The sequence below is a fragment of the Podarcis erhardii genome (genome assembly GCF_964252035.2).
Source record: "Podarcis erhardii genome assembly, chromosome: 3".
Classification (NCBI taxonomy): Eukaryota; Metazoa; Chordata; class Lepidosauria; order Squamata; family Lacertidae; genus Podarcis; species Podarcis erhardii.
Genome location: NC_138507.1, coordinates 6,876,774 through 6,893,205, shown reverse-complemented (window position 1 = coordinate 6,893,205; position 16,432 = coordinate 6,876,774). Strand labels below are relative to the sequence as shown.

General features: G+C 48.9%; 1 long non-coding RNA gene across 1 annotated transcript in view; it reads right to left on the bottom strand.

Annotated features, from left to right (window-relative positions):
- Nucleotides 1-13,710, bottom strand: part of LOC309338499 — a 92,094-nt gene extending 78,384 nt beyond the window's left edge. The window contains exon 1 of the long non-coding RNA XR_014154941.1: nt 13,592-13,710. This is a non-coding gene — a long non-coding RNA (uncharacterized lncRNA). The remainder of the gene's footprint in view (nt 1-13,591) is intronic.
- Nucleotides 13,711-16,432: the final 2,722 nt, after the last annotated feature.

Sequence of the window (16,432 nt, the reverse complement as noted above, 5' to 3'; positions counted from 1 at the left end):
AGCCTTCACGCTGCGGTTTGGAGCACTAATTTGGCTGACTCACTTGAACACCAGCCTTTTCAACACAACTTCAGTGACCAAAGGAGAGCCCTGTTCAGACATGTTGTTAAAAAGATAGCCTAACTCACCAGCTATTGGTGGGGTTTTCCTGTATCCTGTCATCTCCCCTCAGCTGAGATGCGGCTGGCAGAGGACTTACTAACAGAGCTGAGTTTTGCAGTGCAACAATAGCAGGAATAGAATGGTTTCTGTTTAAGGAGGGGAAGGAAGGAAGCAACTGGTTTCTATTACATATAAAGCAAAGCCATAGGTTACAGCACAAGTTTTTGTCTTTGGTTCTTTGTTTTGTTTTCTTAAGCAGCAGAAGGCCCTGCTGTAGTTTATAGAGGAACCAGTGCAGTGCAAAGTGCAACAAGCTCATCCTTCGACCAGGCAGCAAGGTCTGTAAAGATTTTCAGGAAACAAGATCCTGCCCAGAACATTGGCAGGCAGCAATCGCAGCTTCTATGCCTGCTGGGTGTATATGCCTTTGCACCTAAAGAGACAGAGAAACCTAAACGCAAGAGTCTTGCAGGACCCACAACGTAGAAATGGGTGTTGACCCTAACTCAGACCACACAGGGAAGTGCATAAATCAGAGGCATTGTGGGCAGGACCACGGGGCACTAGAAGAAGAGGCCAAGCTGCACTCGCCCTGTGTTGACATGTGGAGTTAAAATGCTCAGCAGAAGTTGAACTTGACACTGAATCCGTGTTGGAAGAGCACACTTTACCCTGGATATAATCGCATTGCAACTCTGAGTTTAGAGAAACAAGAAAGCTGAATTTATTACAGGAAATACATGCTTGCTGGAGCTAGGGATCTTCCTTATCTAACAAAGGTGGAGAAGTGGTACTTGCTCTTACATCACAGGTTAAGTCAGGAAGGACAGTCTAGGAAACATGAGGTTCCTCTCTGTACTTGCTCTTTCCCATGCAAACACATCAGCCTCCAGTGCAAGCTGAGTTCCAGCGGGGGTGGTTTTAGGGTAGCGCGACTGGTACATGGGTGCCCAGCGTGCCACACTGCAGGGGGTGCCACAACAATGCTGAAGAACGGAGCAAGAGAGTTGGGGGCGGCAAATTTTAGCATCACACAGGGCACTGCTGAAATTTGAGAGCCCCAAGTTCATGGGTGGCGCTGCGGTCTAAACCACTGAGCCTAGGGCTTGCCGATCAGAAGATCAGCAGTTTGAATCCCTGTGACGGAGTGAGCTCCCATTGCTCGGTCCCAGCTCTTGCCCACCTAGCAGTTCAAAAGCACATCAAAGTGCAAGTAGATAAATAGGTACCGCTCCAGCGGGAAGGTAAACGGCGTTTCCATGCACTGCTCTGGTTCGCCAGAAGCGGCTTAGTCATGCTGGCCACATGACCCAGAAGCTGTATGCTGGCTCCCTCGGCCAGTAAAGCGAGATGAGCGCCGCAACCCCAGAGTCATCCGTGACTGGACTTAACTGTCAGGGGTCCTTTAACTTAAGTCCACCACTGGTTACATTCCAACACACTGAACTTGCAGAAGGAGTTGTGTCATTTGAACCACCCTTTTCTAGCTGCCCGTCCCCAATTTGTCCCCAGCTCCTGCAGAAATTGATCAGTCACTGCAAATGGAAATGTGCTCTGAATGTGCATCTAGAACAATGACCCCGGTCATTGCTGCATCAAAACAAGGGTGACTGGAAGCTCCCCTTTGTGCCTTCTTGAACCCTTGAACCTGGGAAAGAGTCTCCGCTGCTAGGAATTGAGTCCAACAACATCTGAACAGCACCATGTTGGCTACTCCTGGATGAAAGCAAACACAGGAGATGGGTCTGCAAAGGATGGAGAGAATGAGGAATAATCTGGGAAGTAAGGAGGTCTGCCTCAGAGACAGATTTTGGGATGCATCACTAAAGGGCAGCAGGCAATCAAGTATTAATTTATTGTCGTATTTTACCACCCTTGAGGGCACTATTTAGGCAGTCTGCCTCAGGCAGCAAAATGTATTGACTTGGATCATATTTCTTTTGATGGGGTTCACGAGAGAGGAGGGAGGGAGGGAGGGAGGGAGGGAGGGAGGGAGGGAGGGAGGGAGGGAGAGATTGGACTGGATTTTTAAAATGTTGAGGTGTTAGAGCATTCACAAGACTTTTTTAAAAACCAAAAACAATGAACACCAGTTACACTAAACCCTATTTCCACCACACACACACAAACATTTACTTACCATTTCTCCTGATCGCCTCTCTTTAAAGACTGAGTTCATAGTAGGGTTTGTGCCCTAAATTTTGTTTTTACTCATGTACAAAATGGCAGATGATCTCCTAGCATAGAACTGTGTGTTGCATTTTAAAAAAATGCTTTGAGTCAATTTTTTGAAAATAAGGGGGAAGTAGTTTCAGACAATAGTATTTTTTATCTTATCTGAAAGTGCTTTTCCCCTTATTTTCAAACACTCCTCATTTACACATACTTACTACCCTAAGCCTGTAAACTTGACAATAATTCCTACTTATTTCAATGGAGCTTACTTCTAAGCAAGCGTGCTTAGGAGAATCTTAGCACATTTACCACATTATAATTAAAATTATTGGGATTTGCTTCACGGTAGACAGCCATGAAGATTATGCTGTAAAACATTGCTCTTATTGTTTTGTTTTAAATGGGAGTCAGTCACGAGAATTTTAATTGGGACATTTGGTCATTTTTATCAACAATTTTCTTTCAACATTTCCAACTGCTTATCAATATAGCACAAAAATATAGCATGGCTGTCTCTCTTTTGCCAAAGTTATCAGAAGTGGGGAAACATCTCTGAACACGGCAAGCAGGTAATGTAATTTGTGTATTGCTTTGTAATTGCTAACAATACTACCATGGGTGTAGCCAAGGGGCCCATCAAGTAAAACAATAGAAACACCTAACTAACTGACCAATCACATCGGTTCTGTCCCCCAAACAAAAGCCCTGCCCCCCGCGAAGTCCTTCCTCCCCCCAACAAAAATCCTGGCTACGCACATGAATACTACCGTTACTGCTATGTATGCTATTTTCGCAATCAGAACTTCAAGAAAGCAAATATTACTGGCGAAATGATGGCTTCTATATAAACACACACATGCAGAAGAGATGGAAATTCTCAATTGTTCATTCTAAGCATATTCCAAATTATTGGAAGTACAGTAATCAAATGCACTTCTCAATGGCTGAGGACTGTGCAGTTTTACACTCTCAAAGCCTTGGAGAATTATTGGGCAGGGAGGAGACTCTTTTCAAAGTTCCCACGATACATGTGTACAAATAGTTTAATATTTGATGACTGATATGTGTCCTCTCAGCATTAACTATGCACATTTATCGTGGTATTTTCCAACTAAGGCATCGGACACCATAACCCGGTTTTAAATTAAATCTGCAGCTATAGCCAAGTGACCTTCAACTGTGTTGTGGAACTGGCAGATTCCAGCAGTTTCGCGTTTTCAAAAGGACACCGAGAAAGAGACAGAGCCGCCTATGTCCAAGAAAGAGGTCCCAGTGTGAAAGGGAGGGGGGAGTCCCTTCTCTGTGTTACTTAGGTTTCTCTAATGTAGCTTAATTACTTTTAACCTCTGGAAACAATTAGGTAACCGTCCTTTGAAGTGAGACAGACAACTTGTCAAGCTGAGGGCAGCAGAATGCCAATAATTGTTTTCTTTATATGCACTGTGAATAGACGTGTGTGTGTTGGAAAAATGAATTGGGTCAGGAGCACCCACGAACCTAGTTATGGCAAATGTTGGGTGCTCAGGATTTGGAATAGATTTTTGATGAGCTAGGTATCGTTTGTGGAAATTCCGGGAACAAATCTGTTCCGGCTCCACACAATGCAGTTAGAACTCCATGGCATGGAAAGCATATCCCCCCCCTCCCTTTCCTGGAAAAACCAAATAAATGAAAAGCGCGAGGGCGCGCGCAGGTCTGCAGGAAGCTCAGACTCTCGGTTTGCAACCTCCGCATCTCCTACAAACGCCCATCTTCTGTAATCTGGCCTCAGGATTATGGCAGTTCCGTCTCAGGTGCCTTTCCTGAGCCTTCCTCGATCAAAGGGAAGCCCGAATGTCAGCAGTGATTGTGAGCTGAAATAAGATAGCTCTGAACCGAGGAAAGCGGCCTGGGGTGCGGGGAGGTTGGGCGCAGGGCGCGGCGGATGCGCTGAGTATCTTTGGACAGCGCATCCCCTGGCAAAGGCGGGGCGGGACGCGGCCCCTCTCGCCGGACGCCTTGTTCCAGGCGAACACAGCGCCCATTCTCGGATCAGATCACATCAGGTGGAGAAGCGCGGACCCCTGAGGCCGCCTCGCCGGTTCTGACCTCGGCAACCCCGCGCCAAGGTCGTGCCTGCCTCTCCTCCAGGCTGGGAGCCGCTCAGCTCCGAGGAGGAATTCGGGTGTGGCTCCGAAGCTGAAGCGAGCGCCACCTTCTTTCTGGCTCCTCAGAGGCGAGCCGACTTGGCCAGAGGAGACTTTCAAAAGCCCCCTTTGGGCGCAGTGTTGGCCTGGAGTTTGGGGCACCACTGGCCTGGGAAAAGTCTTCAGCGCCCTAAGAAACCACCGAGGCCAGTAGGATTTAGGATCCCAAAATACAACTGGGCTATAGAATCCGCCGCGGCCCATGGGCGCGGCTTGCGCACATGCTTAACCCTGGACGGCGCTTGAGCAGGACTGGGGGGGGGGCGGTTCCGCGGAATTCAAAGCGCAGGTCGACAAAGACCCCCGGGGTGGGCAACAGGGCTGATACTGGGGCAGTCCCCACCCCCGAGGTCTGACACCGCACAAGGCTAAAAAAATATATATTTTTATTTTTAAGGGGGGGAAACCGGCTCCACAACCGCTGTCGAACAACACGCCGCCGCATGCCCTCTTTGGCGGTACTCCACCCCCCTCCACCCCCACTTCCTGGCCAGGGGATTCCCCCGCCCCGCCGGGCTCTCGGGGCTTTGACCGGCTCTTTTGCGCACCAGCCAGCCAGCAGGTCCCGGCGCGGTCCCGAAAATCTTTCCCGTGCCGTGCGGACGCCCCGTCTGCTTGGGCGAGCCGGAGGGAAGAGGTTTCTTCCTCCCCAAACACCGCCCCCCCCTCCCTCCACCTCTCAAGACAGTGGCGGCTGCTGCTCAAGGCAACATCTCTATTTTCTCCCTCTCTAACCAGAGAAGGGAAGAGAAAGGTCCCCCTTGAGGCGCGCGTCACCTTGGCGATGGAGCAGCGTTGCAGCGCGCTCTCCCTCCTGCTCCGCCGCGGGGGAGGCCACTTTCACTTTCCGCTCTCCTTGCGCGCTCCCCTCAGCAGACGAAGAGACCAGCTCTTCGTCGTTACCTTCCCTAGACACCCCCGGCAATAAATAAATCTCGCGCGGTTCCTTCCAGCCGTCAGAAAACTGCGGCGGATGGGACGCCTCGCTCGGACTTCTTCTAGAATCTTTCTTAAGCCCAGCCCAGCCTCCCGGTTCATCTTCACCTTCCATGGCTCCTTTTAATACTGTCCCCCGCCCTCCTCTCTCCGCTGGTGTCTCGGATCTGTATCCCGGGCCCCCATTTTCATGCCACCGAGCTTTCCCCTTCTTGTCCGCCCGCTGCTCTGTCTCCGCGGTTTGCTGCGGCGAAGCAGCCGCCTTAGGACTCCGCTTTCTGCTCCTCAACGCCACTGACAACCTACAGGAGGACACTGGCTCGTATCGAAATCGCCTTTGGGGGAAGCAGAAAGGGGGGATGTTCAGTGGCTGCAGGCCGGCTGGCCCCCTGGTCCTAACCACACCATTTTATCCCGACTTGGAAGGGAGCCGTCGGGACTGGGCCGATGGACGTGCCAAGCACATCGGGTGCGGCGCAGTTCTTGAAGCCAGCGCGCGCACCACGTACGGGCACCCCGGACGCCCCCTCCCCAACAGCCCCCACCATCTTAGCCAATAAGCAGAGAGATGTAGTTCAGCAGCACCTGGAGGGCGCCAGGTTGGCTCTCCGTGGCGCGGCGCGCGCGCGCGCAATCCTAACCCCCCAAGGACAGCTCCATTGCAAGAGCAAGCCACGGCCGCCTTTCGCAGCAATATACCGCCGCCCACCCTCTGCTTCAAGAGTCCTTCCATCCCGTTTGCTTGCCTGGGATGTTTCCCCGACGAGCGGTACGCTTAGCGCGTGCTGCCCGCCTCTCTGCTGACCCGAGGACACGAGTCGTGGGAACGGGCAGCAACGTTCGCCTGTCAGGGTGGCAGATAAGACGGCGCGAGGAGCCGGGGAGCAGCAGGGCGAGTCTCCCCACCCCCGTACCCCCACTTCCTTCCCTAAAAGAAATCTGCCAGCTCTGCTTCAGCGAACTCCTTCCACCCCCGATCTTGCCCCTTGCGGGGTTCGCCCCTGCTCGTCCTGCCCCCAATACAAATATATCCCGTATATTTTTATATTTTAAAACCCTTCTTTCTCCCCTCCATTAACACTTCGTTGAACAGCTTAAGGGATGAAGGGTTGGCAGTTGCCTACAGAAGGTTTCAGTTCCTTTTCTGTAGGAGGGAGCCACCGGGGTCGGTGGGGGGGTCGCCCAGCTCCCCAACTTTGCTTCCAAGGGCAAAAGGCGCCGCGAGGATTGGGGCGCCGCAGCGGCTCCGGGTTCTGGGGAGCCTCCGGGCCGCGCAAAAAGAAAGACCCGGGAAAGTCAGTAAACACAAGGCGGGGGGAGGTGGGGTCTCCTGTCTTTTGTCTTCGTTTGCTGGTCTGTCAGAGACTCCCCCCACCCCCAGTTTGGCTCGGGCTTGGCCAGGTTTGCAGCCAAAACAAAGCAGAAAAACGCCGCGGCCGGCCCGCTCCTGAACTTCTCACCTTGAAAAACAGAACCAAAACAAAACACGCGAAAGAGTACCATTTAGTGACAATCGCCTCGGTTTCTTTTAATCCTCTTTTACAAGGGCCTTTAATTGTATTTTATAAGGATGAGGAGACCACACAAACAAACATACAAACACACACACACACACACACACACACACACACACACACACACACACACACACTACACAGGAGCCTAACAATCAGAACGAGGGGCGGAAAAATTTAGCGTTTGGGAGGCGGCGGCGGGGAATTATTTATACCTTTGACATTTAAAAGAGCATAATTAATTTGTCCTGTTTGCCTTAACATTGTTGGGGAAGGCTTCCTAGACAGCAAAAAAAAGATTGGGGGGGTTAGAAAAAGGCACAGAGAGCTGGGAGGCCGGCGCTGGTCTCTCCCCCACCCCTTTCAGATCTGTAATCAATCACTGGAGGCAGGGATATTGTAAAGATTCGATAGATTAAAATGCAAATGAAAGGTAGAATAAGAAACATTAACATGGCAATCAAAGATTTAATAATCGTAAATCAGGGAGGGCTTTTTTGTTGGTGTTGCAGCTGCACTTTATTTATTTATTTTAACTTTAATTATGTTCGTTCTATAAATAAATAATTTCTGAACCGAGACTTTAAAAAAAAAAATCAGGATTTTTAACCATGAACTCCAGTACTCAATCTCTTTCCTTTAAAAACCGTTCAAAGGTTTTGTTTGTTTCATTAATGGGGGAAAAGAGAAAATAAATCTTGTAAGATGGTATTCAACATTCCCAACCTAAAATTCTGATCCAAATAAAAATTGTCGTTTCAAAATTCAAGATATTTATCTGCCTACATCGTTGTAGCACTGGTCAAAAGTGAGTGGAGACAGGGGCGGAACAAGAAATATATTTTAAAAGATGCAAGAGGAAGGAGATCCTCACAATAATGGCTTTAACATCCAGATTGTTTTATTAGCCGATATTGCCATTTTAAAACCGAGCAGAAACGCTCAACTGTAAAGCTGTGATCTATCTAAGCAGGAGGGAAACCTGCCAGCCATTAATTTCTCCTCCAGAACTTTTTCGGACCTCCCTTCTCCAAAATGAAACAGCAACAATATTAACTAGGAAATGTTTTCTGTTGGCAATTTCGTAGTGCAGAAAGGTCTCAGATCGGTGCCTTTAGCCCCCACCCCACACGCGCCGCGTGTTTTCGTGGTGCTGTCGTCTTACATGCAGATTCCGGATACATTTACCTGAAGTCTGGCCCCATCAATCGAGTGCTCCTCCTTTTTCATTTAAAGGGCGTTTAAGTTCGGGTGGTGGCAGTTCAATTGACTTTCAATGGGAACAGACAGTATAAATACACCCTCAGGAGACTGAAAATACTCTCTGAGTTGGATTCTAGAGAGGGGCTTTTTCATGCCTCACACCCCGATCTTAAATACAGTCACAAGCAGTCCTTTTCGCAGGATTCACTGCCATGAAATTGCGCTCAGATTTCATAACATGTACTCGGGACTTCAATCCCGCAAAAGTTAACTGGATTTGTTGCTCAGAAAATAGGTGTGCTGAGATTGTTATACAGTACTCGAGGATGAGTACCGAAACCCGTCTAATATCGTGGGTTCTATTCCGTATTGCGTTTATTTTAAAAGTCCTGCTTCGCGCCGTTGGGTCATCTCCTGCAGGGACGGGACTTGGAGATTTATTTTTTTTAAGTGGAGTAAACAAGGGAGGAGCAAAGTGGAAATCTTTTGCCTAAATTTGGCATTTCCAGCAGCATCACCTTCTTCTTATTTTCGCCTTGAAAGATGGGGTGAGAGATGTCTGGTTAGCAATTCCCACTTATCCAAATTATGTATATATAGAAATATATTAAAGGAAACATGACGAATTTCGAAAACTGCTGCCTTGAACAAGGCATAATCCTCTGGATGAAATATCCAAGCGGTTATTTTATCCAGAGGATTAATATGCCACATTTTTCCCCTAGTCCGTGGCTAAACAATCTTCGCAGTGTCTAGATATTTTGGTAACAATACAGCAGGAGGGTCGGAGAATCGCACAATGACCGTTTTACACACTTTACACGGGGCTGCTGCAATCCTGAGCATGGATTTTTTGTTTTGTTTTCTTATTTTTAGCTTCAGTTGAAATCAGTGGGACATACCACCTAATAGGCGAACTTACTCGAATCCGAGTACAAGACACACACAGAGAGAGAGACACGCCGCCCTTTGCCTCTTCTCCCCTCCTCTTCTGTGCAACACGCTGCCTCGATTTGCCCCGTGGCTCGTGTCAGCTCCACGCCACGGTGCCACCCTGTTCCCGAGTCAGGGACAAAGTGTGGACTAATTTCATTTTCTTGACTGGTCAGGTAACCAACCCGTTGGCTGCCAGCAACCTAAGGCGACGCGATCCTAAGGGAGAATCTGGAGGCGATCACGCTAAATCTGCAGCGCGCATTAACTACACGGAGGGCGCGGGTGGGAGGAAAGCGGGGCTTTAAAGGGAGGCTTAAAAGTGCTGCGGGCTGCTAAGTGCTTCCAGATATAGCCTTTGTCAATTTCCCTGTAGAGCTCCATTCATCAAAGGAGAGGGTAGTTGCGGGGAGGAATCGCGGGTACTTATTCTCAACTTTTCCTGCGCCCACTTTGGGCAGCGCGCATCACGAGCCTCCCGCCCTTCTCCCCCATCAAGGACTTGCTCCTTGTCTCGTTGAAACGCAGCAAGGCAGGTCCTTGATTTTGCATTTCACCAAAAGGTTACGCAAACCTCTTAACAAGAAAGGAGAAGGAAATCGTGGCGGTGAGGTCCCTGCAGAATCAGGTAGCGCGCGCCAGATCGCCTGTGCAGCGCTAAAGTTCTCTCTGTGTTGTGTGTTGTGTGTGCGCGCGCGTATCTCCTGACCCCACAATGCACAGCTCGGTTTCATTGATCATCTCACTCCCCCCCCCATCTCACCCCTCCCCTTTATGAGATAATGCAATTACAAACATCAATAAGAAGCTGCAAGGGGAATCATTATGCGGTGACAGTGATAAATGACGCTGCAGAAATAGCAGGCTTTTTTTTCTAACAGTCCGGGAGCCCAGGGGCTTTGGGGGCCTGAACACAGTCACCAAGGAAACAGATGACATCCAAAATGGCACCAAAGAAAAAAAGAAAACAAAAAAGAGCAGTCCTTTCTTTTGCCTTTCACTCTCCTTCTCCCGCTCCAGACCCCCCCCCCACCCCACCCCCAATGGATCCAAAGAGTTAGTTTTGGCTTTAGAAACAGCTGCCACACAGGCATTTAGTTATTTCACACATTAAAGCCCTGGAAGATTTCCTCTGTCCACTACATAAAATACAAAGCTGCTGAGACTGCTTAGGAGTTTATTAACTACCTTCTAGCGAGAACCTGAACAAAAGCAGATCTTGCGTTATCACGATTCTAGGACAAATGGCCCGATTCGGCAAAGTGGGGGGGGGGTCAGTCTCCGCCCCTTATCAGACAGACACACACACACACTTTTTACAGATGGTCTTAGTGTATTTTGCGTCTTCTAACGGTCTAGTAAAGGCGGCCCTTTTGCGATTCCAAACCGTGAGCCGGGGAGTCCTTTTTACACCTCCGGTAAACACAGCAAAGTCACACAAAGAGGATAGACACACAAAGACTAACGGAATGGTAGCGCAAAAATACAAGACCAAGTGCACACTCTTCACATCCACAACCTATTCCTTGGGACGGGGGATATCAAACGCACTTGGAGATTTTCGCTAGGATCCCCGGGTGGACATTCTTACAAGTCATGGGTTTAGGATCAACGCGGAAGGAAACCCAGAGGAACAACAGCCTGCGAAAAACTTTCTAAATTTCTAGGTCTTGATGCCCGCCTAAACATCTACCTAAACTCTCTCTCTGGAATAACTGCTTATATTGTTGACTAGTTGTGGTGGGTGCGCTTCGCATGAAAACCGATTGGCAGTGCAATGCGATAGGTCGACTCGGGAGTAAATCCTTTTGCGCTCAGTGGCGCTTACTCCTGGGTGAGTCGCAGCCTTCTTCAGCACAATCACTCAGCAGCGCATTCTAACTGGAAAGGTTCCCTTGAAAACCTTCCCCTTAAGGGTCTATGAGTCTGAACGCTCATGTACGTGCGTGGAAGATGGTGTCTTTGTCAGCCTAAAATTGCGTTTCACTGCTAGCCACACTTGGAACAATTCCAAAATTCATTCACAAGTTGTGGAGCAAGCCTTGCTTGGAATGACCCCTCCCGCGCCAGTCTTTGCACACAGGAGGAGCGACAGATTCACTTTTAAGGCATAGTTTACCTTTTTTTATTTAACAAAAAATGGGGGTGGGGGGGAACCCTCCACACATCTTCCCAAACACACAACCCCCACGACTTTTTAAGGTGCCACTTTTAATTCAAGCGTCCGCCCCCGTTTGCGAAGCACCTTGGAGACAGCAGCCGGCAAAAGGCAAGTCGCTCGCCTTGGGAGGTTTGTGACCGGCAGCGGCGAGGAGAAGCCACGAGCTGAGTTTGCTATTCCGGGTCCCTTTAGGGACTTCTCGGACTTTCGGGTGCGTTTCGGGGAAGGGCTGGAAAGGCTCCACACGCACCCCCTTACACGGGGATTCCTTCCAACACACACAAACACACACACACACACACACGTTGGATGGATTTCGGTAAGTAGGAGAGGATATATGGAACTGATATTATCCCCCCGATCTCACGTGAGGGAGGTTTAGAGCTTGAGCCTGAGAAAAAATAACCTTTGTTGGTTACACACATACACAGGCTGCACGCCTTGCAGGAAGGAGGGGATGAAAAGGTAAGGAGATGGCTCTATTCTTTACACTCTCGCAAACACTTTGAAGGATCCGACTGATTTTTGACACTGGAGAAAGAGAGAGGAGGCGTGGGGGGCGTGGGAGAGAGACTCCCACTCCAAGCACAGAAATGTCCCCAGGTCCCCTCTTCTGGGCTGGATGATGCTGGTCCCACCCTTTCCTTCAGCGCAGAGGAACCCGCAGAGAAGAGCTTTGGTCGGAGGAGAGAGAGGCTGGGCAGGGCCCGGCCGCCAGGGCATGAGAGGCCGAAGGAGACAATCGAGAGCAGGCTGGCTTGAACAAGAAAAGAAACAAAGCGGTTATCTTCCGAGTCTAAGGAGGCTGGAAAGTTAAGTGGGTGAGGGGATAACAGCTAATCCCGGCTTGTGGTGCCGGATTTTAGGCGGCGGGGGCAGACTCACACGTGGTGCTTCTTTTGCCAGCTGACACGTGTTCCGGGACGAAATCCCACCCCCACCCCCACGACCAGAAAGAAGCGGAGCAAATCGCCCTTTTCTCGTCTGCTCCTCCTGTTTTTCCCTTCGCGGGTCGAGCTTGTCTGCAAACAAAGCTGGGCGAGGAAAAGTTTTGCAGAACTTTAAAAAGGAGGGGGGGGCGGAGAAAAGGAGGGAGACCTCCGTCCAGCAACACACAAACACCAGCATCCTCTCCCCCGCCCCAGGAAACGAATAGCAACAGCAACAAAAATCCCCTCTCCCAAATCCGTGTCGTATCGATCCAACTGCTTTGCCTTTCCGGTTTTTTTGCTTTTTGGAATAAACCTGCCCTATGCTATCCAACGCCCCTTCACGGTCAGGGAAAAGGCAGGGGAGGAGCGGGGTCGCGCTGGGGAGAAAAGTAGGTCTGTCTGTTCACAACAGCCAAAGGGGGACCGGAGGGGCCATTTGTTAACTTGGGAGGAGGACGGAGACGCTTCCGATTCTGCGGCTGACAAATGCAGAAAGAGGCGAAGCCCTTTGCCCGGCTGGGCTAGTGGTCCCTCCCGCCCCGCTCGGGGGTGCTGCCTCTAGAGGGGGCCTTTTGCCCCACCCTCGCCCACCCCACCGGACTCCGCTCAGCAGGCTCCTGGGAGAAGCCGGGAGTTCAAATGCAGACAACAAGATCTCCATGATTCAGCTTCTCCAAACACACACGCGCACCCCCCCCCCGGGAAAAGTGACAACAGGAAAAGTGACAAGGGCAGCAGCAGACTTGGGGTGGATCCGGCACTGATAAAAAGAAGGACAAGGTGTATTAAATCAAAACAAAAATAAAACTAAAGTATTGTTTTAATCGCAGCGACCCTAATCTTGGAACAATTGTATTATCCGCGCAATAACTCTACGGAGAACCTTGGTTGGAGGTTTAAAGGCGGGGGAGGAGAGGAGGAGGAGGGATCATGTCCAAACACGACGGTAAAAGTTCTCCACTACCAACTGCCCGCACACCCCTCCGATCAAGCGGGATTTCTCGCAATTTCTCAAGTGACACTCGACTCGGTGCAATACGGTACCCTCGCCGCGCACAAAACAGGCAACGAGGAAGCCCCAGCGCGCATGCGGCAGCGTCGAACAATCTTTGCAGGGGCGGGAAGGGGGGGGGGAGGAGAAAGAGGTGACAAAAAAGCAAGACCGGCGGGGACGCCGGAAAACTTTTGCGCGGAACTTGGGGGAGGAAAAGGCGACGGGATCAGGGGTCTCCCCCTCCAGCCAAGCCCCTCTCTCTGCAAATGCTTCCATGCAGAATGGCCAAGGCGCAGAGCTGCCCGAGCGGGTCCCCTTCTGCGCTCCAAAGTATTTTCCCTAGCAAGCACAAGTGGGAGCCCAGATTTGGACTCGGGGGGCTGGGGAAGAAGCAGGAAAGAAGGAAAGCGAGGAGGAGGAGGAGGAGGAGGAGGAGGAAGAGGGCGGGCTCCTACCTATCGGGTCGTTTTTCCATATCCCCAAAAGATGGCAGTCGAAGCTGACATTCCTTCTCCTTGGGCTCTGCAGCGGGTGGCAGCGAGCGAGAGGGGGAAAGAGCGAGAGAGAGAAAGGAGGAGGAACGGGGGGGGGGGAGAGAAGAGAGGGAGGAGGAGGAGGAGGACAACTGATCTGTTTTCAAACTAATCCCTCCAGAGATTTTTAAATACAGACAACCGCACTCCGCTCACAGCGCTGCAAAACTGGAGACGTTTAAGCGCGCGCGCTTGGAGAGCTTCCCCTTTACGCACCGCTTCGCGCGCGCGCTGGGAATCTGCGGAACAGAGCAGCAGACGCGCCAGAAACCAGGACATCTTTGTTCGCTGCGCGCACACACCCACACCCACACCCACCCCACACCCACCCGCGCGCGCATCGCTCCACTCCCACAAAACACACGCGCATTTTCCAATACAGACATAAATTTATCTCGCTTTCTTTGTGCTAGACGGCTCTCGGAAAACTTAATTCCCAGCTTCGTTTTTGAAAGGGGGGGGGAGACTAAAAGTGGATCAACGGCTACGGCAGCAGCGCCTTGTCTCTCCATAGAGGGTTACTGGGTGCTTTAAGAGGGAGGGAAACCGCCTGCTTCTTTATTTTCTCCTTTACTTAAAGCAGATCCAAGTGCATGAATTGCAGTCTGGTTGCCAAATAATAATAAAAAAAACTTTCCCCCTCCCGCCCCCCAACACACACTCTCTCCCTCCCTCCTTCTCTTTCTGTGGCTCCTGCCTTTGCTTTGAATGTGGGTAGCTAGGAAACAGCAAGCAGGCTGAGAAGGCGGAATTTCCAACGTGTAAAATGTTCTTAACGGAGCCATTGAGAGTGTGCAATAAGGCGTGAGGGGGAACTAATCTCTCCATTTAAATGTTTGTGGCAATTTTATCTAAATGAATTTTAATGCTAAACGAGGGATAATTCCCTATTTGTAACCCGTTTACTTTCTCTTTCCTTTGCCTGTAAAAGCCGTCTAACATCATGCGATGAACAATAACAAAACAAAACAAAAAAACATACTCTCAAGGCATATTATTCATTAATGTGTTATAATTGCAGCTGATTGTCTTGGGAGATAATACAGAGAGGGTTTGGGGTGTGTGTACACACAAACATACCCCAAACCCTCTCAGTATTTTTAATATACATATAGATGTCTCCCTTTAATAACGTGAAATGCACAAAAATAAATCACGTCGATGAAAGCAATAAAATCCCCCTTCTCTTGAAAAAGTGGCATATTCGAGTATTTTTCCACTCTTGAAATGGAGTGGTTTTAAGACTGGTTTTAAGAAAGGATTTAACACTGGCAAAGAGCTTAACAGTTTATGTTTTGGCAATGCATGCATTGTTAATATCGCCTCATGCTGCAGAAAGAAGAAAACAACAATTTCCTGACCTTACAAAGTTGGAAAGGGAACTTCCTCAGACAAGGGGAAGATGAGAAAGGTCATTGGCTGGCAACTCTCCAGAAATCCACCCCCTCTTCTGCCATTGATGCATGTGGCTTGATGGTTATGTACTGGAGCACCACTATCCTATCAGCTGTGAAGCTGTGTATTATGGTATTATAACCCCAAACAGATGGACAAAATAGAGTACTTAAGTGGAAAGGCTACTATTTAATTGGGGGGGGGGGGAGTCATTAGCTGACAATGAAAACACATGGCTGAAAACTGCACTTCCTTCTAAAGAGGGCAAAATCAAATGAGAGTGTTTAGGACAATAATTCAGTGCCAGGGATAGGTGCAGTGCTGTTGGGCATGTGCAGAGTGCATTCCCTTACCGTTAACAGCGGAAACTATAAGCATGGCTTCCAGACCAGAGTGGGGCTGCTTCTAGTCACCCTTCAGGCCTGGCATCTCTTATTTGAGAAATTTGGCACAAATAATATCTCCAATCCCACACCAGTAAAAAGGAGAGAAGCAGAATGCTTCAACAGTAGGTAAACATAGCCTACTAAAGCCACAAAACAATTGGCCCCTCTTAAATCAAAACGTGATTGTTATGGGTGGGTTCACGGGCTGACATCTGTCTGAATGGCAGGCATCAGGGCTCTCACCACTGAGCTCTTTTGTTTGTGTTAAGTAGTTAGTGCTATCATCTTTTAAAAGTTATTTTTTAAAATAGTGACTAGGACAAACCTAAAACATTTGTATATTTTTCATGCCCTTAAGAAACATTTACAACAGTCGTGATTTTATTTGGAAGAAAATTATAAGGATTTCTAACCTAAACATGCTGTTTGATTCTATTTAACCAGTTGGCTGTCTTGCAGAAAGTACAGCTGTGCTGGAAAATTGGTTAATGACCCAGTCTACAGCCAATCACAGCACAGTTTTTATTTATGAGCATTAGATATTTTTAAAGTCCACCATCCTTTTACTACAAGTAGTTAATGCACATGTATTCAGATTTAGGAAGGTGTTTTTTTAAAAAACAAAAACAAAAACAACAACTGTGCCACACCCCTTCAAATGTCACATGTGTGTCATTTTAAAAGATGAAATATTTTAAATTCCACCCAGCCTTATGCGGTCAGTTCTTCCCTTTTTCTTTTTGCCTTGAAATAAAATTTGATAATTCAGTTATCACCCTGAAAATATACAGGGTAAGCTATAAGAAAGTTCACTAGCACAGGGCAATATAAAATAATTTAGTATGGGGGGGAAGTATTAATAAGGTTGTCTGGAACTAAAATTTAATTATTTCAAGAGAGAAATTGACATATTACTATGAAATTGCTAGATTTTTGGAGGGCTGGGGCAGTAAAATAAAATTTTCAAGCAGTTGAGCCAGCG